At 38.8% G+C, this 26,468-nt stretch overlaps 1 protein-coding gene across 1 annotated transcript in view; it reads right to left on the bottom strand.

Moving 5' to 3' along the window:
* ARID5B (AT-rich interaction domain 5B) overlaps positions 1-26,468 on the bottom strand; it is a 182,231-nt gene that overhangs the window by 115,249 nt on the left and 40,514 nt on the right. The window lies entirely within an intron of this gene.

Genomic DNA, 26,468 nt, shown 5'->3' with positions numbered 1-26,468 from the left:
ACGCTAAAAAGCAATCCACCTATTTTTGCTTCCATTGGCATTATTATCTAAACAGCAATTTTCTGAGCTTTGGCATTGTGCTTCATTAAGGAAAACAGAGAGATGGGCAATTTAGTTTCCCTGCACTTACAAAAACACTCAGCTTTATCTTCCAACCTGGCAATTAAAGCAGCAAATCTTTACCCTGGAACTGGGCTGTCCAATACAATCGCTGCTAGCTACGAGTGGCTGTTTAAAGTTTAAAATAAATAAAATTTTCAAATTAAAACCCCAGTTTTTCAGTCTCGCTAGCCATGCTTCCATTCAGGTGGTAGTTTCTTGGAAAACACAGAGGAAAGCCCACCACTGAGGAAAGTTCGACTGGCAAGCGTTGCCTTAAGTCCTGAGCATTTCAAAGGCAAAAATTATATTATGAGCCTTTCACCACTGTATCCCTGGTGTCTGATACAGGCCCTGCTTGACAAGTAGTAAAAGCATCAATCAATGCCTAAGGAACCAAAATTCTTCATCCCTAAACAAAGGAACAAAAAATGATCCCCAAGAAATGTGGAGCTAGACAAGGAAGAAGTAATAAATACAAAGAAAGGGCTGTATTGGGAAAATTGTTTCCACAAAAACTAGAAGTCTAGTATTTGTACAAAAAATTATTTCTATACTTCTACTGGTGAAAGCAAAGAGTGAATGAGACTGGTGATCAAAACACACATTCATGAGCCATTCACAATACTAAGGGCCAGGCAAAGTCACCACCCTCACTATAGCAATAAAATAATAGCCATAGTAGCAACAATAATGATATGGATAGTGATGATAATGATATCCATGTGATACAGAGTATTTTACACTTAAACCCTTCTGCAACTAGTCTCATTTGAATCTCAGAACAATTTTATGGGGCTGAAATTCTCTCTCTCTCTCTTTTTTTTTTTTTTTTTTTTTTTTTTTTGTATTTGAAAGGAAGCAGGGGAGGTGGGGGAGGGAGAGAGAGAGAGCGAGCGAGCGCAAGCGAGCTCCTATCTGCTCTTTCACTTCCTAAATGCCCACAACAGCCACGAAGTCAGGAGCCTGGAACTCAATCCAGGTCTCCCACATGGTTACCAGGGACCCAAGTACTTGCGTCATCACCCGATGCCTCTCAGAGTGCACATTAATGGGAAGTTGGAACCTGGAGCAGAGCAGGGGCTCAAAACTAGGGAGTCTGATATGGGGTGCGAGTGTCCCAAGTGGTGTCTTAAACTGTTACGCCAATCACCCACCCCCAGAGTTGAAATTCTTATACCCATTTTACTGGTGAAAATAAAGGATTGGAGATTCAGTGGCTGGCCTGTGATGACCCAGCGGGTAAGTCGGAGGAAGACACTCCTGGGCTCAGGCTTCCTGGGTGCAGCTCCTTCTGCTTGGTCACAGCTGTGACACTTTGTCTACAGAGGACCCACTGGGCTATTCCTCCTTTCTCTCTCTGACATTAAGTGAATTGAGATCCCTTAACAAAAGCAGGCCTATGCTGCCAGTGCCTTGGAAGGCTGACTGATTGCTTGTCCTCCTTAATGGTAATTTTTGCTTCTGCAATATCAAAGGGCTAATTGGTAACCGTAGGCTCCAGAAAGATTATTAATTTTATCACCCAAGAAACCGTTTCTTCTGTGGATTACCCACCTCAAACAGTGGTTCTGGGGCCCAGGCTTGCTATGCTGAACTCCGGACGGCGCAGCTGCTTTGCATTTTGAATTCTTTATTTATAGAACAAGTCAAATTAATAACTCAAAAATGTTGTTTCGGGCAAAGTAATGGACACACAATAAAACTATTCATTTCCTAAAAGGTCACTCCAGGAGATGCATACATTGTTTAAAAGCCTACCAACAATGCTATTATTCCTTCGAAAACTGAAAATGTATAATAAGCAGTTAGAGCACATATCTGCCCCCGAGACCCCAGGCTAATTTAAAGTACAATCACAAGGCAATCAATCATACTCCAAAATTACTTCATTTTCCAAACTGTTTACACTTTTTAAGTTACAAATCCACTTTCTGCTATTTCAACTCACGATTTACAACTACAGAGTTAGACCTCTTGGCAAGCAGCCAAGCACTAGTCATGAGGGAACTAATGATATGAACAGATCAGTGTTTTATAAAGGAGAAAAGCGCATGTAAATTTCCAGTGTGTCTGCAAGTAATCAAGGCACTGCTGACTATAAATGAGACCGTCTCAAATTTATTTTAGGAGAAATATCTTAAAGCTGCACTTTTTATCCAGGCCAAAAAAAGCCTTTAGGAGGAACTCTGAGATTACTCAAATTATTGTAAATAAACGGTTATGTGAACAATATGGAAAGAATAGTGAAATAAGCGACTTATTTCAATAAGCGACTTATTTCAACATTCCTGTCCCACATGCCCTTATTGTGATTTCTGGAATGCTAGAGTTAACGGAAGGCAAAGAAAAAGATTTCTCTCTCTCTCTCTCTTCCTCTCTCTCATTCTCCTTCTCTCCACTTTGAAATGCTGTTGTTAACTGTAGCAGCAAATCAAGTTCATTTTAGTGGCCCAAAATGCTCTGAATAAAGAAGAAGACCCTGGGGGATACTGTTTTAAATTAAATATGATCTTTATTGTTCTGTTACAATGGCACAGCCAAATAATCACTTTGTGTTATTTGCACAAATAATGTAGGACGCTCGTTTGCTTGCGGAAATAATTACTCTAGTCTATCATATTCTGTGTGTCGTCCAAACCTCCCTCTTTGCTGTCACGAAGCATGTGCATTAGACTTGGGAGGCTAAATTTAGCCAAAGTTTCATGTGTTCTTACATGTTACAGAGTAATGCCAAGTAAGCATATTCAGATGTGAGGATGCCTCGAAGAGAGAAGCTCAGAATAGCCTCAGACTCTATACGTTGCAAAAGTCCATTCTCTGTGATTGATATTTTAGTTAGAGAATCATTACATGACTAAACTCAATTTCATAATTGGATAAGGCCAGATACAATAAACCAGCACTACACTGTTCAAGCATCCTACATCTTAAAACTATCTGTAATCATAAATCAACCTAATTATTTGAAATACTGTCATGAAGTGGAAAAGAAAAGAAATTAAAATAAACTAGCTGCCTGAATATCTCATTTTATTTTCTAAGAATCAACCAAAGCCTTTTATTGGCCCTCAAGCCCAGCGCCACAATGGCTGGTAAATCATACTTTTTATATAAAATTGTGCACACAAAAATCATAACAAAGATTAAAAGCTTCCCCCCTCCCATTTTTAAACTGGCATCTGGTGTGTGTGTGTGTGTGTGTGTGTACATATGCTAACTGTAAGTAAAAATAATGATCTTCAGGAACCTGGAGCAACAAATGTAGCCTTTTCTCATTAAAATTTCAAATTGTCCTTGTTTTTGTCTCTCTCAAAAAAGCTACTAAGAGTAGAGTGGACATTTCTAGTTCGCAGTGATTTCAAAAACGAACTCCCTGGAGGCTCTGATGTCACCACTGTGATGTCATCAGGATAGACACCCTTTCCAGCTGCCCTTTCAAGGAGCGCCAGCCTGTCATTGGGCTAGTTCTCCATTGTGGTTCATTGTGGTTGCCCTACATTCACTGTGAGAGCGTAGAGAGGATAAAGAAGATTCGTCTCCCCTCCCCCACCCCACACACATTACATGGAGCTAGAACATTCTAAAGCACACTGGAAGACATAGTGTAAATGCAGGCTCTCAAAGGGGCATTGTGGAGAAGGAAATGCTAGGAGCTCCCTGAGAGTGGGGTTGTCTTTCTCTATTATTATCTGAGCACTGGAGATGGAATTCTGGGTTCTCTTTACAAGGCACGAGTTTGGCCAGTTTCTCTTAAATCTTGATGACAAATTTATTCATTTTACATTGCTTTTGGCAAGGTCAAGTATTGAGTGATTTTCTACATAGGCAATATCTTAATTCTACTGAAAATGTTCTTTACAATTTGGCCACCACCTAGCAAAAGCCTCAGAATTCTGTCCTGACTTTTGACCTGACAATTTTCACTTCTAAGAATTTATGCTAAAGACATAATCAAGGATACAAACAATGATATAATTTCAAGGATGCCCCTGAGAGCACTGTTTATAATAGTCAAAAGCTGGGGGTGGGGGTGGGGTACAAAGTCCAACAACAAGGAAATAGGTAAATTGTAGCATATCCATAGAATGGAATTCAGTAGTGTCTGTCATGAAAAATGATGCTGTGGAAGAATTTTTGTTGAGCACATTAAGTTAAAAAGCATTATATAACACTAAAGATATAGTATAATTTTAAAACTGACATGTAAGCAGAAGAAAAAAACTAGAATGATAGATAATAAACATCTACACCAGTTGTTCTAGAATGGTGATATTATGGGTAATTAAATTTTTGTTCTTTCTGCTTCTTCATATTATCTTAACATGCTAAGCACAGATTACTTTTATTTTAGAAAAATAAACTCAGTCAAGAAAGTTTAAGAAAAAAAATGTGGAAACAGAGAAGGAAAATGACCCCACACAAGTTCTCCAATGCTGGATGGTTTAACTATTTGCTCACCCCTTTTTGAAGCAATATACTCAACTTTTTTTTTTTTTTTGTAACTCTAATAAATTCCCCTCAATACAACTAGCAAGGGGAAGGCCAATCAATAAATATACGCAATTAACAAGAATTTAAAACAAGTGCAGTAAGTTTAGAAAAACTGGATTTAGATTTATATACTACTGATTCTTCCTGGCTCCTAGTTCTTTATACAAAACATCTTGAAAATTAAAATTTTTTATTAGCATCATATACCTGTTATAATTGGTGAAACAATATTAACATATAATTATTAATAATGTCCATAGTTTGCATTAGGGTCATTTTCTCTGTTGTGCCATTTTGTGGGTTTTGTCAAATGTGTAATGTCATATATCCACCATGAGAGTATCATATAAAACACTTTCACTGCCTATTTGTTATTGTTTTTAACTGAGACTGAACATTTTCTTTCAAAAGTACATAAGGACATCACATTATTAAAATAAGTTCAAATGTATCAACAACTCTCAGCTCGGGCCAAGGTACAGAGACAGCTACAGAGTTTCAGCAAAACTAAACAATCTATTTTTTGATGCCAGGTCAAAGGGCAACTGTGAAAAGAGATAAAACTTTGAGCTGGGCTAGTCCTGTAACATAAGGAGGAGGAGGAGGACCAACTGAAATTTCTTTCTTCTCCACTCTAAATCCAGAATTACTGTTCAATTACAAGACAGAATGTCAAGATACAATAAACTGAACTGAAAGGGGGGAAAGAAAACATGCTCTTTTTTTCTACAAATGAAGTTCAGAGCTTTTGCCCATTAAAGTAAACCAAATATGTTTCTCTCAAAAATTCCAGCCAAAAGGCAGGATGCCAAACACACTTAACAGATAAATCACTGTTTCAGGGTCTCTTTTTTTACCCTTTCCCCCTTTTCTTTCTCTTCTTTCTTTCTTTTGTTTTAGTTACACACACACACACACACACACACACACTTTAAAAGCAAACTAACACCCCTCCTTATTTTCTCAATCTACTTACAGAAAAATAAGCCAAAGGAAACAATTACTTTTGTTGAATAACCCATTGTGTAGGGTAAAAGTCCCATAAAAATAAGTTCTACCTTCTTCATCAGAGATTACCATTTCATATCTAGGGATTAAGCCATTGTCCTACTCACTATGTGTAACTCACTGTAGTTAATTTATCACTAAGGTCATTGTAAACTAGGAGGGAGTTTGTAAACAAAAATGAATCACAGGTTTCATTTTTGTATCCCTTTCAAACTGGAAGACCTAACAGTTTCCTGTTCCAACATACAAAATAGTATTGCTTCTCTCAGCCTCCTCCCTGCTCTTGCCTGCAGTTTCCATTTAATTAAACTGACAGCGAAACAGGGCCTGCACTAATGGGATCCAGACCATTTTTCCTTCAATGTAAATTCTCAGGCATGAAATTACATCTGAAAGAGACACAATAATCCTTCTATATCTTCGACATACACTTAATCTATAATAACAATTCCTTTGTCTATATTACAGTGTGTTTTAGATTTCAGTCAATCTTGTTTGAGCTGGAATTCTCCAGCGTTATTCAATTTGAATTCACCTTAGCATTCCTCCAACGCCCTGCCTATATCTAGCCATAGATTATGGCTAAAGAGCGAATGCCAAAGGCTAATGTCCACAGCAGAGAGGAACAATTATAAAACGAATGAATTATGTTTCCGTTTGCATCCTGGTTCTCAAAGTCAATTTATTTAAGTAAGAGCTGTTTCATCAATTGTTGAATCTAAATAAAAGCTATTGGCATTTATGTCTGAATTTCATATTAATAAGTTGAGGCTTCAAGTATTTCAATATGGTTAATCAAGGCAGACTATATTGATTAAAATAATCTTGGAGACCTGATCATATGAATATAATTAATGAACTAGCTAACAATTTTTCTCCACTTGGATGTTAGTCACTGTTCTGGTAATGGCAAGCTGTGATGTATGCTTAAAACTTGACTCTTTCCAGGGCCTTAAGTGTAATTACGGAAAAAAATTCCCTTAGTGCGTGTATAGGTTGGCGAGAGGGAGTCTTGTCAGGTAATTTAACATGGAAATAAAGACCTTTAGAGAAAACAACCCACAAGAATCATGAGGCTGTTATTGAATAAAACTAAAGCCCCCAGTATACTGAACGGGGAAACATCAATCTGTTCTGAATGTGAGACAATAGAATATGACAATTCTTCAGTTGGTTGAGTCAGTGTCCTTAAACAACTAGATTTCTTTGACATTCACGACAGGTCTAGACATCATCAATATAGTTGTATGAGAGCATCAATAATTTGAAAATGCTACACCACGTGGTCAAGAGAGGCTGATTGGTAAATTTAACTTGGACACGCCCCCCCCAAACTCCTTAACAAAACGGCAGATTCCTTGCTATAATTTGTCCAAATGTCAATAAAAGACCTATTTCATCAAAAGAAGGGAGTTTGTTGTAGATATTATTACCCTGATCCTAAATAAAAAGGAGGATGGTGTGCATATTTTCAGTTCACCGTCTTGTTTGACCATCCCACTGGTGTCTCTTGGTGATACAAAGAAGATACTGCTACAAGGGACTTCATAAAACAAAGGAACTGCTAACAAAAAAAATTTTTTTTAAAAACTTGCTGAAAATCGTGTCTTCCAATATCAAAAATAATGCCACTGGTTCTCTTAGAAAATACAAAGCAAAGCACTTTATTTTGGTGTGGGGGTGGGGGAGCGCACTGAAGAACTGTCTCCACTATATCCTGACAGTCCCTTTGAAAATGAAACATTTCATTTATACAGCAGAGGACAGTTCTGGCAAGATTAGAAATCATTTCGAATCTCCCAGGCAATCAAAATACAGTCTTTTCATGCGGACGGAAGGTCTCTTGTTTTATAGAAAATGCTAAATAAACAATTCTATGGGCAGAAATGTGAAAGCAATTTATTATTGTTCTATTCACTTTGGTTAAAACTTTAGAAACCACATGAAGCCTATAAATAGCAGCTTTCCTTTGTCTTTGGGATGTTGAAAGCAGTTTCTCTGAGGTCCAGGGCGAAGAGGCAGGAAATTATTGCTCTTTCTCCACTGAGGAGTAATACACCGACTCAGTGCCTGAAAGACAGATTCCTTAAAAACATGGTGTATGAGAAACGCAGCAAACTTGTCCACACGGAAAAATCAAAGGTACTGCATCATAAATGGACTTGCGCTGTGAGGTTTTCCTTTTGTTTTAGACAGGGTCCACTTCATTAAATATGATAATGCTTTATATTACATTACCAACATGGGTATCGAACTAGCCGTGATGGCATCTTAGAAACAGGACACCTTGACACGGTTCCCTTTTACACTTTGGCAAAGAAAGACAAATTCTACAGAAATTGTCATAGAGTCGGAAGAACCTAAGTAACAATTAGCCAAAAATTCAGATCCATAAACACTTAGTGAGGTTTGGAAATAGTGTACTTAACCAGAAGACATCATGCAAAATGATTACCTCAGTGTTTTCTAAGCTGAGGTTTGTAGTGCTTTAGCATGATTCCAAAACCAATCTAGTGGGTTGCGACTAGCATTTTTTAAAGAATGAACTAGAACATAATAGAAAAGAAAATGTCAGAGTACAATATCTGTAGGAGATAAATTATGTTTAGTGAAATGTATGAGTGTGTGTATGTATGTATATGTATATATACATGTTTGTGTGTGTGTACTGGTTTGCCACATTAAATTTAATATTATTATGAGAGATTAGCTGTGTTTATAGACCTACAATTTCTTGCCTAGGTAACGTTCATAAAATGAGTCATCCCCAACACGACCATACAATAAGAAACTACTATTTTCAAGAGTATTTCTAGGGGCCGGTGCTGTGGCATAGTGGGTAAAGCTGCCACCTGCAGTGCTGGCATCCCATGTGGGCGCCAGTTTGAGGTCCTGGCTGCTTCACTTCCAATCCAGCTCTCTGCTATGGCTTGGGAAGGCAGTAGAGGATGGCCCAAGTTCTTGGGCCCCTGCACCTGCATGAGAGACCCAGAAGAAGCTCCTGGCTCCTGGCTCCCAGCTTCAGATCGGCACAGCTCCAGCCATTGCTGCCAACTGGGGAGTGAACCAGTGGATGGAAGACCTCTCTCTCTCTCTCTTTGCCTCTCCTTCTCTCTCTGTATAACTCTGACTTTCAAATAAATAAATAAATCTTAAAAAAAGAGTATTTTTAAAAAGCTAAAGTCTAATGGAACCTGGGCATAATAGGTCCTCCAGTGTTTATAAGTAACTCAATGAATGAATAAGTAAAAGAATGTATAAAGACATGGTTATTTATATGAAAGCAACAAGGATATCCAAATCAAAATACATGGAACTACTCCACGGGCCTTGCCAACTCACTTTATAACATCATACTATACTTCCCACATTTTGTTGGAATAAAATGCTAGCATTATTCTTACTGTTGTAAAAGGCACACACATTTACAGAGATATTAACATTCACAGGCCAGAAAGGTAACACGGAAGGCTGTATGTACAGTGCAGCATAATATAGGCTTGGAAAGGGAAAATTGAGTTAAATGTTTGGGCAGTTTGTCTACATAATATAAATCATTTTGTTGAAAGATGAGCATCCATCCATCAACCAACTCTGCTTGTCATTCTATAGCAAAACACTTAGATGCATGCAAAGGATTTTTTTGCTTCGGGGTACCTGACACTAAACCATCACCAGCTCGACAGGTTCCCTGTGTTACCTCATGCCAGTTATTTTCATTCATGTACAAGGAATTGTGATGGTGGCTGAAGTTAAGCAAGATAGACACATGACTCACTAACAACCTGTGCATCAATTAAAAATTTACTCTGAACTAAGAATTATGGTTAATATAAATATTGACCACTAAGATAAGCTTCCCACGAGACACTTGGAGTCAAGATAGGAAAGGAAATTCAAGTAGAAATATGGTAAAATCCAAGTGATAATAATGGCTCATGTTTGGTGGCTGCTTGTTTTAACCAACTTGACTTGAGTAACAATACAGATTTCTTGAATGTGCAGACAACACAGTTGAAAGAAATCATCCAAATGTATGTGAGTCAAGAGCAAAAAGCTCTTAAAAGGCTAAAAAAAATGGCCTACAGCTAATAATGCTGAATTTAATAAGGGAAAATGGGGGAGAAAAAAGGTCTGAGTTTCTTAAGCTAACTATAATTTCTGTATGAGCCAATGGAGAGTTCTGCTAGTGAGAAATAATAAAAGCTGAACAGGCACTGGTACTGTGGCATACTGCATTGAAGCCTCAGCCTGCAGCATCGGCCATTTGGTCACTGGTTTGAGTCCTGGCTGTTCCACTTCCAATTCAGCTAATGCGCTCGGGGTGGGGGGTGGGGGCAATGGAAGATGGCCCAAGTCCCTGGGCCCCTGCACCCATGTGGGAGACTTGGAAGAAGCTCGTGGCTCCTGGCTTCGGATTGGTTCAGCACCAGCTGTTGCAGCCATTTGAGGAGTGAACTACTGGATGGAAGATCTCTTTCTCTACCTCTTTCTCTGTAACTCTTTCTTTCAAATAAATAAAATAAATCTTAAAAAAAATAAAAGCTGGGCAGAATACATGGAAATATAGGTCTGGGATGAAGATTATAATAGATCTTATTTTATATGCCACCATGGTTAGGCAACATATCGCTCTCTGCCTCTCCTTCTCTCTCTGTTGAACTCTTTCAAATAAATAAATAAATAAATCTTTTTAAAAAAGAGTATTTCTAAAAAGCTAAAGTCTAATGGAAATTGGGCATAATAGGTCCTCAAGCTAAGGCTAAAAGATGGTATTTTAAAATGGGCACTGATTGACGTGGGCAGTTGGCACAGCAGTTAAAACACCTCACAGGATACCCACAACCTATACTAGGATGCCCAGATTCAAGTCCCTGCTCTGCTTCTGGTCTCTGCTTCCTGCTAAACACCATGGGAGGCAGTCTCTGTCCCCGTTACCCACATAGGAGGAGATCAACACTGAGTTCCCAGCTCACAGTTCTAGCCTGGCTCAAGCCCAGCTTTCGCCAACATTTGGGGAGTGAAACAATAGATGGGAGATCTTTGTCTGTATGTCTGTCTCTCTCTGCCTTTCAAATAAATAAACACCTATAAATAATAAAAAATATTTTTTTATAAAAAGGGTATTGACTGAGTGAGGCATATCAACAGAGGGAGAGTCTAAGAAATACTCTCGACTGGTAGCCCCAGCCATCTCTAACCTAGAATTAGAAGATGTCAGAAGAAACCAGAAAGATTTCAAGGGCTCTTGAAAACAACAGAGAGCCACCTTTAAGGTACTGAAGGACTTTCATATGTGACAAGAGTTTATACTTTTATCTTGCCGGGTACTTTAAGGGAACTGGCCCCACTGGGTAAACCTGGCAGTGCACAGTAGTTGATTCAATCTATAAACCAAAATCTTTTTATAACTCAGAACACGTGAAGAACAAAACCTCCACCAGAATTGCACAGGTAAGTAAGCCTGTGTTGCTGGGAGAGCAACGGAAGGATGGCTGTGGCGGAGGTAAAACTGATGCAGTTCCTTGCAAGGCTGAGTCTTGGCTTTGGGAACTTCACCGGGAGCTGTGAGCCCATGGAGAAGCATGGCTTCTTGAGGCAGGAAGGACAGAGCTGACCTGTTAAACTCATTTCCCAACTGTGCTTCCTGCCCCCTTCACCACTTTTTCATTTTTTGGAATCTGTGTATATATTAAAATCTTGTACATAATTGGAATGGAATTGTTTCCTGTTTTCCAAAAGTGGTTGTGAAATCAATGAAGCATCTTTGCAAACAGGTGGCATCTTAGCATCACAAAAGTACTTTAAAATGGAACAAAACTCTGGTAACCTCTGGGCACTGAGACTATGAATGATCTTTATTTCTTCTTTTTGTATATTTTTACTTTCTGCAATAAAAATATTACATGTGTAATGGGGAAACTTTTTTCAAGTGTGACTTAGAATGAGATTAGATTTTTATCTAGAAAAGTCCCACTGGTGAAAAATGAAAGTGATGTTTAAATTAAGACATTTCACTGTTTCCCAGAGAACATACATAACTGAAGTTCCGCCAAAGCACTTACTTTTGTAGACCGTGAAAAACAACCCATGACTTACCTTTTTGAAATTATGGCCTCACATCTAATTTTAACATCAATGACTGAAAAGTTGCCTTTATGTTACTACTCTTCAAATACTCCCATATGTTAGCATTTTAGTGGTCAATGTTCTACTGACATTCTTTTATTTACTAAAGTAGTTAATCTAAGTTGTAAAACTAGAGCCCCTAGAGGCTCCAAAAGCCATTTTTGTTTTAAATAGGAATATATATATGTGTGTGTGTGTGTGTGTGTGTGTGTGTGTCTATATTTCTGAATTGGTTCATATGCACAAAAGGCATTCAGAGAGAGACATTTTGATGAGACTGTGGCAGTAAGGTACTGAACACTAACTCATCTTCTCACAGAGTATTCACACTGCCTTCACACAATTAATTTTCAGGATGACTGGGGTAGGTGGAGGGGGAAGGTTTTTTAGTATTTCCCACTCCATGTGTTCATGAATTCGATTTTTAAAAATCATTGTCTGTTTCTCTTTTTTAATACCAAGTTAAAAACGAGTATATATTTAAAATCCCCATCTGTATCACAATCAAACTATTGCAGAAAATGTTTCCTATTATCTATAAAGAAAGATGCTCAAAGGTGTGGGTTTGAAATATATAACTCTGAATATACAATGTTCTTTCAATAAAGGCTGGGCAAGGGTCATAAAACTATAAAAAAAAATACCCTGCCCCTTTGGACTGTAACAGCTAATCATTAGCCATCCATTCGTAATGTTTACCTTTTAGTGTGTTATTTTCACATTTTTCTTCATGGGGACTAACCATTAGTATCCCCCTAAGACTAACAAAAGTACATTCATTGCCTGCTGGCAAATGATTTCCGGCCCCAAAGCATTTGCTGGTAGAAAAAGTTAAAGTCTATCTAGGCTTATATTTCTATTATTGTTGGGCATTAGCAGCAGCATAAATTTTTCTTCCCAAGAACTTGATTCTTGCTGGCTTCACACATGACGGTAAAGAAGGCACTCCGGATTCACACATCGGATTGTGTTTGGGAGTCAAATTTAGGAAAATACAAAATTTTAAACACTGTCGCTGTCTCAGAGATCTTTTACTAAGGGGCCATATTTTAAAGAGGCTCTCAATTCAATCTCCTCACTTTCGTCCCTCCAAAAGACTACCCCATGGCACCATTAGCTCCCAAATTAATATTCTTCGGCACTTTAGAAAGGGAGCTTGTTTGCATTGAAACGTGGCTGTGTAAACAAGGTGTTTGAAGGGGGGAGATTTCTTCTCAGAGTATTCCAGAGCTGGAGTGAAGCTATTTAAAGAATGGAGTATTCAATTCCTTAGGCCAGATGCTAGTATAAATATGAAACTATGTTCACACTGCAGATGAAACTATTTTTAGTTGGTGCAGTTTGAAGAGCACTATTCAGTTAAGCACTGTACAGTGGATTTCAGTAAACTACAAACAGAATCTAGGTGGGGTCCTGCCCCTTTGTTAACACAATGACCCCAGGGCTGTAAGGAGGGCTGCCCTCCAGTTGCTACAATCCCAGACAGCCTCACAGGTTAAAATACTGACGTGCAGGCAAGGATCCCTGCCTCTTCCTCCTCATTCTTGGATCTTCCCTGGGGACATCCAGGACCCTGTGCGGAACAGGCACTGACGGGTTAACTCCGGCACACACCTGTCCCTGGTTTTTCTAGCCCCAGGGTCTGTGTCCATCCTGACTGGTGCCTGCTTGTGCCCTACGGTTGTTAATATGCTGACCTCTTCCTCCCACCCCCAAATTTGATTATCCAGGAAGCTGCACTCTGTATTTGACCCCAGAGTTCAAAATCAGGAAAGGTGCAAATCTTAAAGGGATTTGAGGACCACAGAAATGCACAAAAATAAATTTACGCTGGGGCAGATCCTGGCAACGTTTCTCACACCAGACACACTGGTCTTGGCGTGCAAGTTCCTTTAATTGACATTTGCTAATGCTGCCAAGGCTGTAGGTACGCTGACCACACAGGTCATTTCTCTTCCAGTGCCTTGCACATACTAGAAACAATTATAGTAAATGCCCATGAGAGGAGCTCAAGAAATGCCAGTAGTTAGAGATGATTGGAGTCTTCTGAAACCAGGACAGGGGTGCAGAATTCAGGAGTGCAGCTAAGATGTGGCAAGCAAGTCTTAGCTTGCTTGTGGCAAGCAGTGCTTAGCATGCATCATTTTCCGTGGGACTTTCTGTAGGACCAATGGTTTTTACAACGAATTTTCTTGCTCCTTATTCAAATATAAGATGCTCTGCAAATCTGGTCCTGCAGGGCGACGCCCTCGGTCTGGAGACCACCTATCTGGATCTTTAAGTGAAGTGGGGCTGTGATGTCCCCAGGCTGTGTTTTGGGCATGGTGTCACTGTTGCTGCCCCACGGATGGCTGTGACTGAGTCAAGCCAGGAGGCTGGTATGGGTTGGTGCCCCTTCCAATGTCTCCACCATTAGTAGATCAGAGAGTAACAGATAGATTCAGGTAGATCAGAGAGTAACAGGTAAGTTCAGGGTGAGAATGATGAATGCTTTACTTTTTGGAATCTGAAATGGGAGATAAACCAACTAAACTGGGGTAAGAGGCTGAGGGATCAGGGCCCTCAATGTCGTCGTCTTTTCACTTACAGAAAACTCATTCAAAGGAATTGAAATTAGGGAAATAACAGGGGGGCAGGAAGAAATGTCTTGTTTTTCTTTATGTGTATACATTTTCTACTTGTTGAAACAGTCATGCATTATATGAATTGCAGATCTAAACTCAGTCATGACATTCCCATTGGCCCTAATGGAAAAGTTGTACATTTTTTGTTTATAAAACATCAGTAAGTGTGTCGCAGAAAAATAAAACAACTTTGGTGCTGCAAATATGGCTCTAGATATTTCTCAAGTTTCTACTCACATTAGAAATCACTTTAACTGCCAAATCACTTTAACTGGGGCCAGCGCTGTGGCACAGTGGGTTAAAGCTCCAGCCTGCAGTGCTGCTCCACTTCCCATCCAGCTCCCTGCTAATGCACTTGGGAAAGCAGCGGAGGATGGTCCAAGTCTTTGGGCCCCTGCACCCATGTGGGAGACCTGAAATAAGTTCCCAGCTCCTGGCTTTGTATCAGCCCCTCTCCAGCCGTTGCAGCCATTTGGGGAGTGAACCAGCGGATGGAAGACCTCTGTCTCTGTCTCTACCTCTCTCTTTGTAATTTCAAGTAAATGAAATAAATCTTTTTTAAAAATCACTTTAACTTTGCTTATGGTTTATCATGATATTAACTAATTCCTCCATGTACTTATAGCCTTGTAAGCAATAATTACCACTTACTCTGAGATCATAAATGCTTTTTTTGGTAAATTAAGTGGACAGCTAATAATATTAGTTAATAAATACAGCTACTGCTCATGGATGGGAAAATTATTTTAGTCCAAACTCAGGAGTTCATCAGGCATTTCATGCTTTTACGCAACTATTCATTTACCTTCATAATATGTGTATTGAGAACTGTGGTGCTTCTAAGCTAACAGCAGGATGCTCAGCTAAATTATCTTTGTCTTTCACGGTGTAACAGAGTGAAGCACAGTTTAATTGAACGTGGCCTTCAGAACACTGTTGGAATCAGATTGTCTGGCCAGAGCATCCCGACCCATTTCTCAAACCTCATGTAATCTTTTTACTACTAACGTGCCAGTTGAGTCATTAACAAGTAACCTAAAATGCTGCTTGTATTTAAGTAACCAGAAATGAAGTATGGTTGTAGAGGTTCCTTCCAATGGGACTTTAGCTTTTATCAATTATGCAATATGACACAGATGTGAGACTTCACCTTTGTTTTAGTGTGTTGTTTACATCTACTCCCTGTTGAAATCATGGGTATTTCCTGCTGCTTAGCCTAAGTCCAATGCTTGGACAAAGATGTTGTTCCAATTTAGACATCTGAAGGATTCAACCTCAGCAAGTCACCTTTGACTAAGGCAAATTCAGTTTTGCTATGTTACATAATCTTTCATGGGGGAGTAATAACAACTACCCTTTTTTTTCACCCTGTTGTGATCCATGTTCAGAAGCTGCCTGGGGTTGAGATTCTTAGCCTCAGCCCCCTGAGTGGTTAAGTATTAAACCGTCTGTGACAGCCCAGGCATCTCGAAGGTAAGAGTCCTGTCTTTACTCCCCTGTCCCTACAGCATCTACCTTCAATTAACACTGTAACTGACACACAAAGCAGGCAGGTGTATGGTGAGTTATTTTCAGACTTCACACATCTGTGTGGCAGTTACACTTCTGAATCTTTAGATTAATTCTGTTCCACTGGTCTTAGCCCTTCACAGCTAATTGTTGACATGAGGCTCACATGGCCTGAGAAGGTCCTACTGCTATCAATAACCTTAGGTTGGGTTGTTGCCCAAGAGAACAGACTCAAAGGAAATGACTTAAGTGTGGTATATAGTGGTACCCAAGATAATTTTAGGCAGTGCATAGATAAATCTTTTAATTTTAAGAATTTTATAAAATTTACTTTCATCATTATTTATAGCAAATGATGCAGTTTTCCATTTATAGTAGTGATGTAAAATTTCATATTTAGAATAAGTTATTTAGGTACAAAGAGCAGTTAACTTAAAGAAAAATCAAGTAAACAAAATTGAGTGTTATTGATATGGTAAAAATTGTGAAGTTGACTCTTAGGTGATTAAAGTCTAGGATATTCTCACTTAAGACCTAAGGTTTTTAATAATGCTATCATATATCAAGTGCTTTATTGCACCCAACTCTGTCCTAAGCACCTGGAATTCAATATGTTATTAAATTCTACACTATCCCTATGAGGTAGGAATTATTACAGTCATTTTAGAAATGAGAAAATGGAATCTGCAATTTACCCAAGATCATAAAGCTAGAAATTGAGGATCTAGGGTTCAAGTCCAGGTCTGTCAGACTTCTGGGCCCTTCCCATTACATATGTTGCTTCCAGGTGTAAGATTTAAAGTCTAGTCATCCATCCCACACACACATTGAGCAAGTACGACACACCAGACAATGCTTTAGATTGAGAGAGGGGGCCTTTCACTCCCATTAAGTAGTTCAATCTAGTAAATGTCAAATGGGGGCTTAATCAGAGACGAAAACAAAGTTTCTCAACTTGGGTTTCAACTCACAGGAAACAGATCAAATTTCAACCAAAAGTAATATTCAGAGCTCCCTATGTAAAAGACAAAAACTCATTATTTTAAGAATATTTAGAATATTAAGTATGGAATGTAGTCACATAATAAACATTTTGCTATTAGAAGAGACAAAAGGCATTCAAAGGATACCTAGGCAGGATCCTTTTATGGAAACTGATACAACAAAGGTATTGCACAAAGTTCATGGAAAATGGAATCTAAAAATGAGTTTATTTCAGTGTAAAAAAAATTGAAATCCATGCACACAAAAGATCTTCAATGAGTTCTGGAAAAATATGTATTATGGAAAAGGTATTCATGGATTTCAAAACCTTTTGTGCCAAAATAAACTTATCTTCTAATTCCATTTTTATACATATTTTTTGCAGCTCCCATATATAAAAATTAAGTCACAGAATATGTATTTCCATTTTAAAAAGCTTCCTTACTTTACTAAAGGGACTTCCCACTGTTGTAAGCCCCTTGTGAGCACTCTAAAAGAAGGTAGCTAATGAAGATATAATGTGTAACATGGTAAATCCAGACTATTGAGATGGTAGAGAATTAGTGTTATCTATTTTCCATCTCTGCTGTCAAAATTTATAATCTGAAAATATAAAAGAAAAATATGTGATACAAAAGAGACAGGCCCTTCTGAAGATCAGAAACAGTCCATCTGAAAGTAGAATCCTACAACCTTTGTGGGTGGATACACATGGCCCTTGTTTTTCTTCTTCATGGCATGATGGCTTTATACTCTTAAAGGGAGTCTAGCTGAAGTCCTGAATCAAGAGTATATAGGGGGCCAGCGCTGTGGCATAGCGGGTAAAGTCACCGCCTGCAGTGCTAGCATCCCATATGGGCACCGGTTCGAGTCCTGGTTGCTCCACTTCTGATCCAGCTCTCTGTTATGGCCTAGGAAAGCTGTAGAAGATGGCCCAAGTCCTTGGGTCCCTGCATCCACGTAGGAGACCCGGAAGAAGCTCCTGGAGCCTGGCTTCAGGTTGGCGTAGCTCCGGCCATTGTGGCCAGCTGGGGAGTGAACCAGTGGATGGAAGACCTCTCTCTCTCTCTCTCTTTGCCTCTCCTTCTCTCTCTGTATAACTCTGACTTTCAAGTAAATAAATAAATCTTAAAAAAAAAAAAAAAGAGTATATGGGCCAGTTTCAGCAGGGGGTTTCGTGAATGTCCTTAAATGTCAATCAGATTTGATGGATGTCTGGGTTGTGAGTCCACAGTGTTCTGTAGATTCCTAAATTTGTCTATGCCACCCACCAAAGGTTAAGCACCATTAGAATAGGCAAATCCCGCTATCATATGTACACGGGCTTCTCGAATAACACAGTAAATAAAACTTAGCTGAAATGCCTGAGAGGCCTTTTGGGAAAGAGAAGCAAGTATTCAGACATTTAGAAACCACATTTCACATCTTTTTATCTTCATAGACCCCTTTTAGGATCAAATGAATGCTATAAATGGTCTCCCAACAAAGTGTGTACTTCCATACAGAATTCTGCATGCAGATTTGGGGGCAGTGAAAGCTCACAAAATGTCATCTGTCAGTTCTTAAGAACCAGGACTGTGGTTATTTCCCAGCAGAACCTTCAGCACGTGATCTACAGCCTGACTCCTCGTATTTTGGGAGGTGGAGAAAGATGTAGACTTCCTGCCAAACCCTGAACCCGCTATCTATAGTACAGAGGTTCTTGACCATCCCTACTTTCGCTCTCAGAACAGAGATGGGACAGAAGTTTCATTCATCTAGAAAGCTCTGCCCAGGCTGACTGCTACAACTTTGTGAGATCCAACACTAACACTGCCTTGAGGAGAAATTGTTTAATATGAATTGATTGATTAACCACTCTAGCCCCATTTGCTGTAGGCAGAAAGTTGACATTCTCATAGAAAAGTTGTATCATTTGCAATCTAAAATTAGTACCTCCTTTTTATTTAGTTTGTAGGTTATATATCCTAAGAATAGGATTCAAATATGTTGCTGTTATGAATCAAGAACATCAAAAGGCAGGGTAAAGACTTAACATTTTGAGATTCAACTGATAGCTTTTCATTGCCAGAACACATACTGGTGGACACGAAGCATCTTCATAGTCATGAAACAAATGAAACTCAACAAATCCAAGTACATCCAGAAAGAGCCTTAAGCTTAATTATTGTCCCTTTGACATCCCAGAATACTCTGAGTGGAAGTGGTAGAGCTTTGGCAGAGTATGAGGAATTTCAATGAGGAATGCATAATATACATATTTCTTCTGGTAACCAGCCTTGATATGAACCACTAGGTATTTATCAGAAACAACGAAAGGTCAGCATTTAACATCAAGCACAGGGGTTCCATCTGGAAAGCCAACTTTGAAATAAGTCCAAGTTCCTAGTGGTATGAATAAGCCCTTCAAAAAGATCTAAGTCAGAGATGACCACGAGATTCTTCATTTCTGGCAATTTCCTGGTAGCACACAGAGAACAGGATGGGAATCTCCTCATGTACTCAGCAATCATGCACATGAGACTACTGCCAAAAAAACAGACATCAGAGTTTCCAATCTTCAAGTCTTTCAAAGTTTTTTCATAGACCAGAAATGTACTCAGGAGACTTCTTCCATGCTTCTAGCATACTTTGCTTATACCTTCATCAATGCTCTGGCTAAACTCTACCTGTTCATCCTGCACTATGAATTGCTGAAGGCAGACACTGGGGCTCCTTCATCTGCATATTCCTTTCAGAGCAAACAGAATACCCTCCCTCAGTAAGCACTCACTGCATTTAACAGTGGCTCCACTTCAAAATAAAAGACTGGGCTAATATCACAGGTGTCCAAAATCTCTCTAGAACATCACTGTTAAAGAGAAACATAAAGTGGACCACATATATAATGTAAAATTTTCTCATAGCAATGTTAAAAAAGTTTAAGGGAAGGTCAAATTAATTATAATACATTTTATTTAATTCAATGAATCAAAATTATTTCAATATGTGATCAATATAAAATTATTTCTTCTTTATATTGAATTTTTGAAATATAGGGTATAATTTTGCCCTTACAATGCAACCTAATAAGACAATAAAGCAACATTTAACAAAAAATTATATTGTTTCAGTTTTTAATTTTAAGGTGAAATTAATTAAATTTAAATAAAATTAAACACCCGGACTCTCAGTTGAAGTAGCCACATTTCAAAGCTGGTCAGCTATTTGTGGCTAGTGGCTTACATACTGGACAGCAAAGCCTTAGGCTACAAAACACTGACACAAGCAATTTACAAAATAATGCACATAGGAAGATCCTGTCCTTTGAGCAAAACAATTTATTCCTGCATGCATATACACCCCCTACACGCAGAGACAATGGGAGGGATACCCACCAATTATGAACCACCATGTGTTCCTTCTGACAGGACTGGGACTGAAAAGCAGGTAAAGGATTTTCACTTCTGTACAGATTAAATTTTTATATGGATTGCACAAAACATAAAATGAAGGGGACAAACAAATTGAAGTATACAGACACAAATGTATTTGCATTTAGAGAGTGTTGGGGATAACTGTAGAGGCTACATGTAATAAAACCCATATTATATAGGGAATGTGAGACTGGGGCTGTTGGCATTTGATCTGGAGAAGGCAAAATCTGGGCTGGGGATGGAAAGCATTGAGAAAGCCTGGCAACTATTTTCAACATTTGAAACGCTATCAAAAACAAGGAAAAAATGGTATGTATCTTGTTAAAAGAATCAAGTTCGGAACCATCGTGTACAATTAATACTATGGTTCATACTTTACACAGATTATTCAAATTTAATTTATCAAAACTGAGCATTTCTAATACAGGGATGGATCAGAGGTAGATTTGGGAATATTTCATCATAATCCCCAAGTGCTGGAAAAATCACTAGCTCAAGTAATCGAGGCTTCGGCTAAGGCTATTTAAGAAGTAGTAAATGTAAGAAAGATGTCATAATTGGAATCTAGATTGTCTGTAGTTCCTTTCGACCCTCAGATTTTATGATTCTATGGTATTTACTATTCTCTAAATGCATGTGAGAGATATGACTAAAGGAAATATTTAATGGTAACATTTGAGTCCCCTTTCCTTCCATGAATACTGTAGGATTCTATATCTGAATGTCCTTGACATTAAGACATGGCCATGGAATTAATCACTTAATTAACGATGGAAGTGGTGCATGCTACTTTGTGTTTTTAATAAGTATAAACATTTAATTGCAGAAATCAACTCTCCACTCTTCCTTTCCCCTTCCTGTGAAAGCACAGAAGCATGTGTTGACATGGAGACACAATACACCAGTTCCAGAGGGAAATCTGTCCTGCTGAGTCCTCACGATGAACTAAGTGGTGGGGGTGGGGTGGGGGGGGAGAAGGTGTAAAAAAACCACGAAGTAAGACTTTGCTGTGTTGAGCCATTGAGATTTTGGAGATATTTGTCATTGCAGCAAAAGGCAGGCTACACTAATATAACTGAAAATTCTTGCTCATAACCTCTGAAAGAAAAACAACACACAATGCATGGCCATATCAGTATGGTTTGGGTTTCATTTGGAATAATTAAACCTCTTGAGGACAAAAGGGATTTTCAGTTTGGACCATCTCCGAAACACAAGCATCTTCACACACCAACACATACACATTCACTAAAGTGCAAGAGCAGACCAGTTCTCAGCCAGCAATCCACAAGTTTTACCTGTGACCCTCCAAAGTACCTCCCGAATTCCAGGCATCAAAATGTTCAACCAACTGGGATCAGAGGAAGTAAAGAGCAGATGGTGTGCAGGACAATATACATACAAGTAAATTTTAGCACAGAAAACTAAATTTTTAAAGATCACGTTAAAACACTTCAAACATAACCCGCAAGATATTTTGGACCCCTAAAGAACTGGCATCACGTCTTATTTAACTTGACTAGGTTTCAGTGCCTTGTGATAGGTAACTAAACGTGACATGAATTGAATGCAATCACACACTACTCTTATCTCTACCGTTGCAACTGTTCAACTTACTTTCTTGAGGAAGCAAACAGCGTTTTCTAAGATGTTACTTTTGTAAGGGAAAGAGGAAAGGAAACTTGTATTATTGACTAATGCTCCCTCTGTGTACTCAATGCCCCTCTACACGATCTAATCTCCTCTTCCCCAGTCCTGTGTAACCGAGAATGTTAACCCTGTTTTACAGATGATCAATGAAAGCAGAACTAAAACTCTTAAGATCATAGAGCTTATAGAGCGAGGATTTGAATCCAGGTCTGTTTTAGGTTAAAGGCCATATTCTTTCCATTATGTATAACTGAATACCAAGGTTTAGAACAGTAGGCAAAAAAAGAAGTTACCCTGAAATGGTGGCTTCCACATTTGCTCATTCTAAATCTTTGAAAATATTAATACAAAACAATGAGAACTCAATGAACATTCTCAATTTAAAAAAAAAAAAAAAAAGAACAAAGACAAGAAACCCACACAGAGGCACAGAGGCTGCACATGTGAAAAGCCTATATTTATACACACAGCCATCATGTGATGGGTAATTAGCCAGGTAACTATAGGTTTTTCTCTACTAGAAAAGTATACGTTTCATCACGCTTTGAACTCTGCCTTATTATCAGCACTGCTATGAAAACAATGTTTTATTTCTTATTGAGAGAATAGGCCAGGCATGAAGCATTGTTTTTGTAGGGCCTAATAGAATACTTTCTTTGTAAACCACAGGAGTGGAATGGGGAGTTGGAAGGTGGAAAATATCCTCCACCATGATTAGCAAAGAACCATTTTAAGGGAGGAGAGGATTCAAACAGCATTATAGCCTGGGAAAGGAAGTATTAGATATTGTGCTAATACCATCTCCTTAATAACCTGTCACCTAAAAAACAGACAGATTACAAACAAGCAGATAATAATAATAATAATAAAAGATAAGGCAGAGCAAGTCCAGTCTGGATTTTTTATTTCCCTGCACATTTTTGTCTCTGCTAAATCCCGGAAGAAGAGAGGCACTAATAGAAGGCAGAATTAATATGTAAAACGTCCACACACACACTCACAAACCCTTACACCAGCACCACCACCCATCCTCCAAGTGGCAGGCTAGCTGCTAGCAGGTTCCAATGCTCATGCAGCAAGTTCTCCAGAGTGAGTGACAGACGGCGGACTACTAATTAGGCCAAGAATAGTTAGCAAACGAATAACCCAAGCATGCTGCTGCTCCTGCCAGGTATCAGTGAGACAGCCCCTCCACTAGAGGGTGTCCCAGGAAGTACTGCAAAAGAAGTCAAATCAACCCTTGAGTGCACACGGGTGTCCCAAGTAAACCAAGAACAGAGAGACTTCAGAGGAGGCTGATCATAAAAGCCGCGTGTTTACTTAACCTACTAGGTATAGCTTTGAAGTTAGAGCGCCAACACCATAGAGTTAAGGTTGTTATTGGGAAGATAAGACAGACACATGAAAAAAAGATACAGTATTATGCTGGTAGTTATAGAGTAAGGCATTCAACAAGGTGGTAGAGACTTTAGGTAGGATAAGATAAGAGTGCAATAAAGCAGGGAGACTCCTGTGACCTAAGTGCCTATGGGGGTTTCAAGAGCTGAAAAGAATTCCTAAAGGAAAAGGAGAATTCCCACAGGTGAAAGTCCTAGAAGGGGCATTTCAAGAGTGAAAGGCATGAGCCACTCCAAACCGATGGAGAGCTTAGAAGACAGGGAGTGGGTGTATGAGTATGTGATTAACAGAAAGATGATCAAGCAGCTAAACTAGTCAGGTTGAGGCACAAGGTTTACATAAGGAATAGGAGATAAGGTGGAAGGTAGCTGTCTTAACATTCCCTATGCACTTTAAGCTAGTGCTTCCCCGCCCCCCACAAATAGATAAGGAAACAGTCATGGGTATGTTCACAGCCACAAGGATTGCATTGAGTTTGTGAGAATCAGAAACAACTGAAATGGCCAATATAATTAAAGTAAGAAACACCTCTATAATGAAACATTCTGCAAGGAGGGAAAAAAAATGCAGGGTATTTTACAACAAGTAGGCATAGTCACAATACATCTATACAAAATTAAGTGGTGGGGGGGTAGGTTTCCAAACATCTTATTTTTATGGGGAAAAAGTATATGCATATAAACTCTTGTTTATACACACATTCATATACATTGGCACACGTGTTAAGTGCTAACAGCACTTACTTCTGGCTGAGAGGAAAATAAGCAACTTACATATCTTTGATTTTTGTTTGTATTGCCTACATTTTCCAAAATGAACATGGATGACTTTGGTAGTGAGAAAAATAACAACAAAAAGTTATTTAATAAGAAAGAAAAAGATATGGGGGTTGGGACTGACTAAACAGCTCACTGGATGCTTGCCTGTAATATTTGCATTTTATTCGGTAGGCATCAAGTTATCCAAGAAGGGAGGGGATGCTACAAGCTGAAAGCCAGTATTTTTAAAAGGTCAAAAGGGAAATGACTGAAATTTTAAAAGTGGGTAAGTCCGAAGGAAGAAGGTTCTAGGCAAGGCAGAGTTCTGGGATTTTAGGGAAGAAAAGAAACAGTACCACTTCTTCCCAAATGAAAACAGAATGAGGCGACTAGGAAAACCCAAATCAGCAGCACTATTTGCTCAGCCCCTACTGTGCATGAAGCATTTTGTAAAGCCTTTGAAAACCCACTATTATTCCAATCGGTCCTAAATAAATACATTTATTAAAATGGGCTACAAAGCCCAAACCTCAGCTTTCCTCTGCAATGACCTGTATAAACTACTGACTTAAACACATAATGTTAGAGGAGAGAAGGGGAGAGGATCTTTGACATTTAGGAAAATTAATGTTTTGCAATAAAACCTCACATTTAAAGTACTCTAAAAGATAAACGAGCTGTTCAAAAGAATCGGTGTCAATACTAAAGAGTATTAAGACTAAATGCCCAAATCAAATATCTGCTCGCAAAACCCTCTGGAAAAGCCACATCAATTCACAGGGAGGATGTATGTGCCTTGTGTTCCAAGGTGATGCTATCGTGATCGCAGCTGTAATAACGGCCTAGGTCAGGAGGCATGCAGTGGCTAAAGAGATGAGAGAGAGAAAGAAGGCAAACAAAAAACACTTCAGGGTTCTGACACAGTGAGAAATGCGTCATGAACCTCCAACTGAATTACACCTTGTTTGGGAGGCCTATCAGCCACAGAGTCAATGTTACAGTTTTTAAGAGATATTTAAAAGACAGGGTGGAATCATAGGTTTGGTCTTCACAGGAGACCCACTCCTATCACCAAATACAAATATAAACATTAACTTTGGCAATCTGTCTATCATACTGCAAATTCATAAGCTTTACAAAGCCAAGACTACCTAAGAGGCTTTTTTTTTTTCAGTTGATCCAAAATTATAGAAAGAGGCTAAAGGTATACACAACAAGTCAAGCTGAAATTTTCCTTTGCTTTTGATCATCTTCCTATCAGATGGTGATCACCACAGACAGTTCACTGTAAAATTCTCATTAATGAAGCTAAAAAAAAATTTATGGGTTAGTTGTCTCTGTAGATATAGCCATAAAGTACTTGATCCAAGATAAGTTTCCGAACAACAAACAAACAAACAAACAAACAAAAGAACAACCGAGAGGTGAAGTCCAGGAGGATATGAATTAAACTAATACATGTGATACTCTAGGGGAAGACTTGTCAGTCTGTGATCATCAAGCTGGTTTTCAACTGTGGATCCACACTGAGGCAAGCCCTACCCTAAATGCTGTACTACACAACTACAGAAACAACAGAAGCTTTAGAGCACAAAAGTACTGAAAATGAGTCACAGTGTCCACCTTATTAGTTAATATGATGTTCATTACATAACAATCTGCATTCCATATTACTGTATAGAAAACAAATATACAAAAACAGATGACTACACTTCAGGGTGTGGAATGGTGGGAAAATTACTCCCCCCATTTTTTTGCTCTGAAATATACAAAAGCCAAGGTCACACAATGCTAATGAGGAGAGTCGAATAGCTTTGCTACGGTCACATCATATCTGGAGGGTGCCAAGCCCGTACGTTAGACCTTCGGCTAACATGACGGATGTACCACGCCTCTATGCCCCGGAAGCTGCTCCTATTCTGGCTCTAGGATTCATAGCAAAAAACGAGCTCCTACTATATAAATGAGTCAACAGGTTTTAATAAGCACCCCATGGATACTCTAAGATGAGTAGCCAGGGCAGTGAAGAATTCTGAAAACAATTCCTGAGGAAGAATGGAAGACACTGGGGTTGTTTGGCTAAATGAGGAGAGGACTGAAGACTGTCTCAAGGAAAAGGGGATACCAACAAGACAAGTGTTCTCGCAGGGCCCTTAAGCCTGAATCATTCTGTGAAGAGGTCCAAAGGAAGCAGATTTCTTGCCTTGTTCATATTTTTTCCTAAAAGGTAAGTTTCTTACCTTCTAAAGGTGCATATTAGTAACCTGGATACTAAAAAATAGCACTACAAGTTCCAATTTCACCTTTTTTCTACTTTTGCCCTACTATCTCAAAGTCTAAACTTAAGCACAAATTCCTAAATTCTACATTTTTTTTCAGTTGATTGTCCATCTTCAGTG

The sequence above is a fragment of the Oryctolagus cuniculus genome, chromosome 15, assembly GCF_051225735.1.
Source record: "Oryctolagus cuniculus isolate XC-2025 breed Fujian yellow rabbit chromosome 15, ASM5122573v1, whole genome shotgun sequence".
Classification (NCBI taxonomy): domain Eukaryota; kingdom Metazoa; phylum Chordata; class Mammalia; order Lagomorpha; family Leporidae; genus Oryctolagus; species Oryctolagus cuniculus.
Note: the sequence above shows the minus strand (reverse complement) of the source record. Positions and strands in the feature narration are given on the sequence as shown.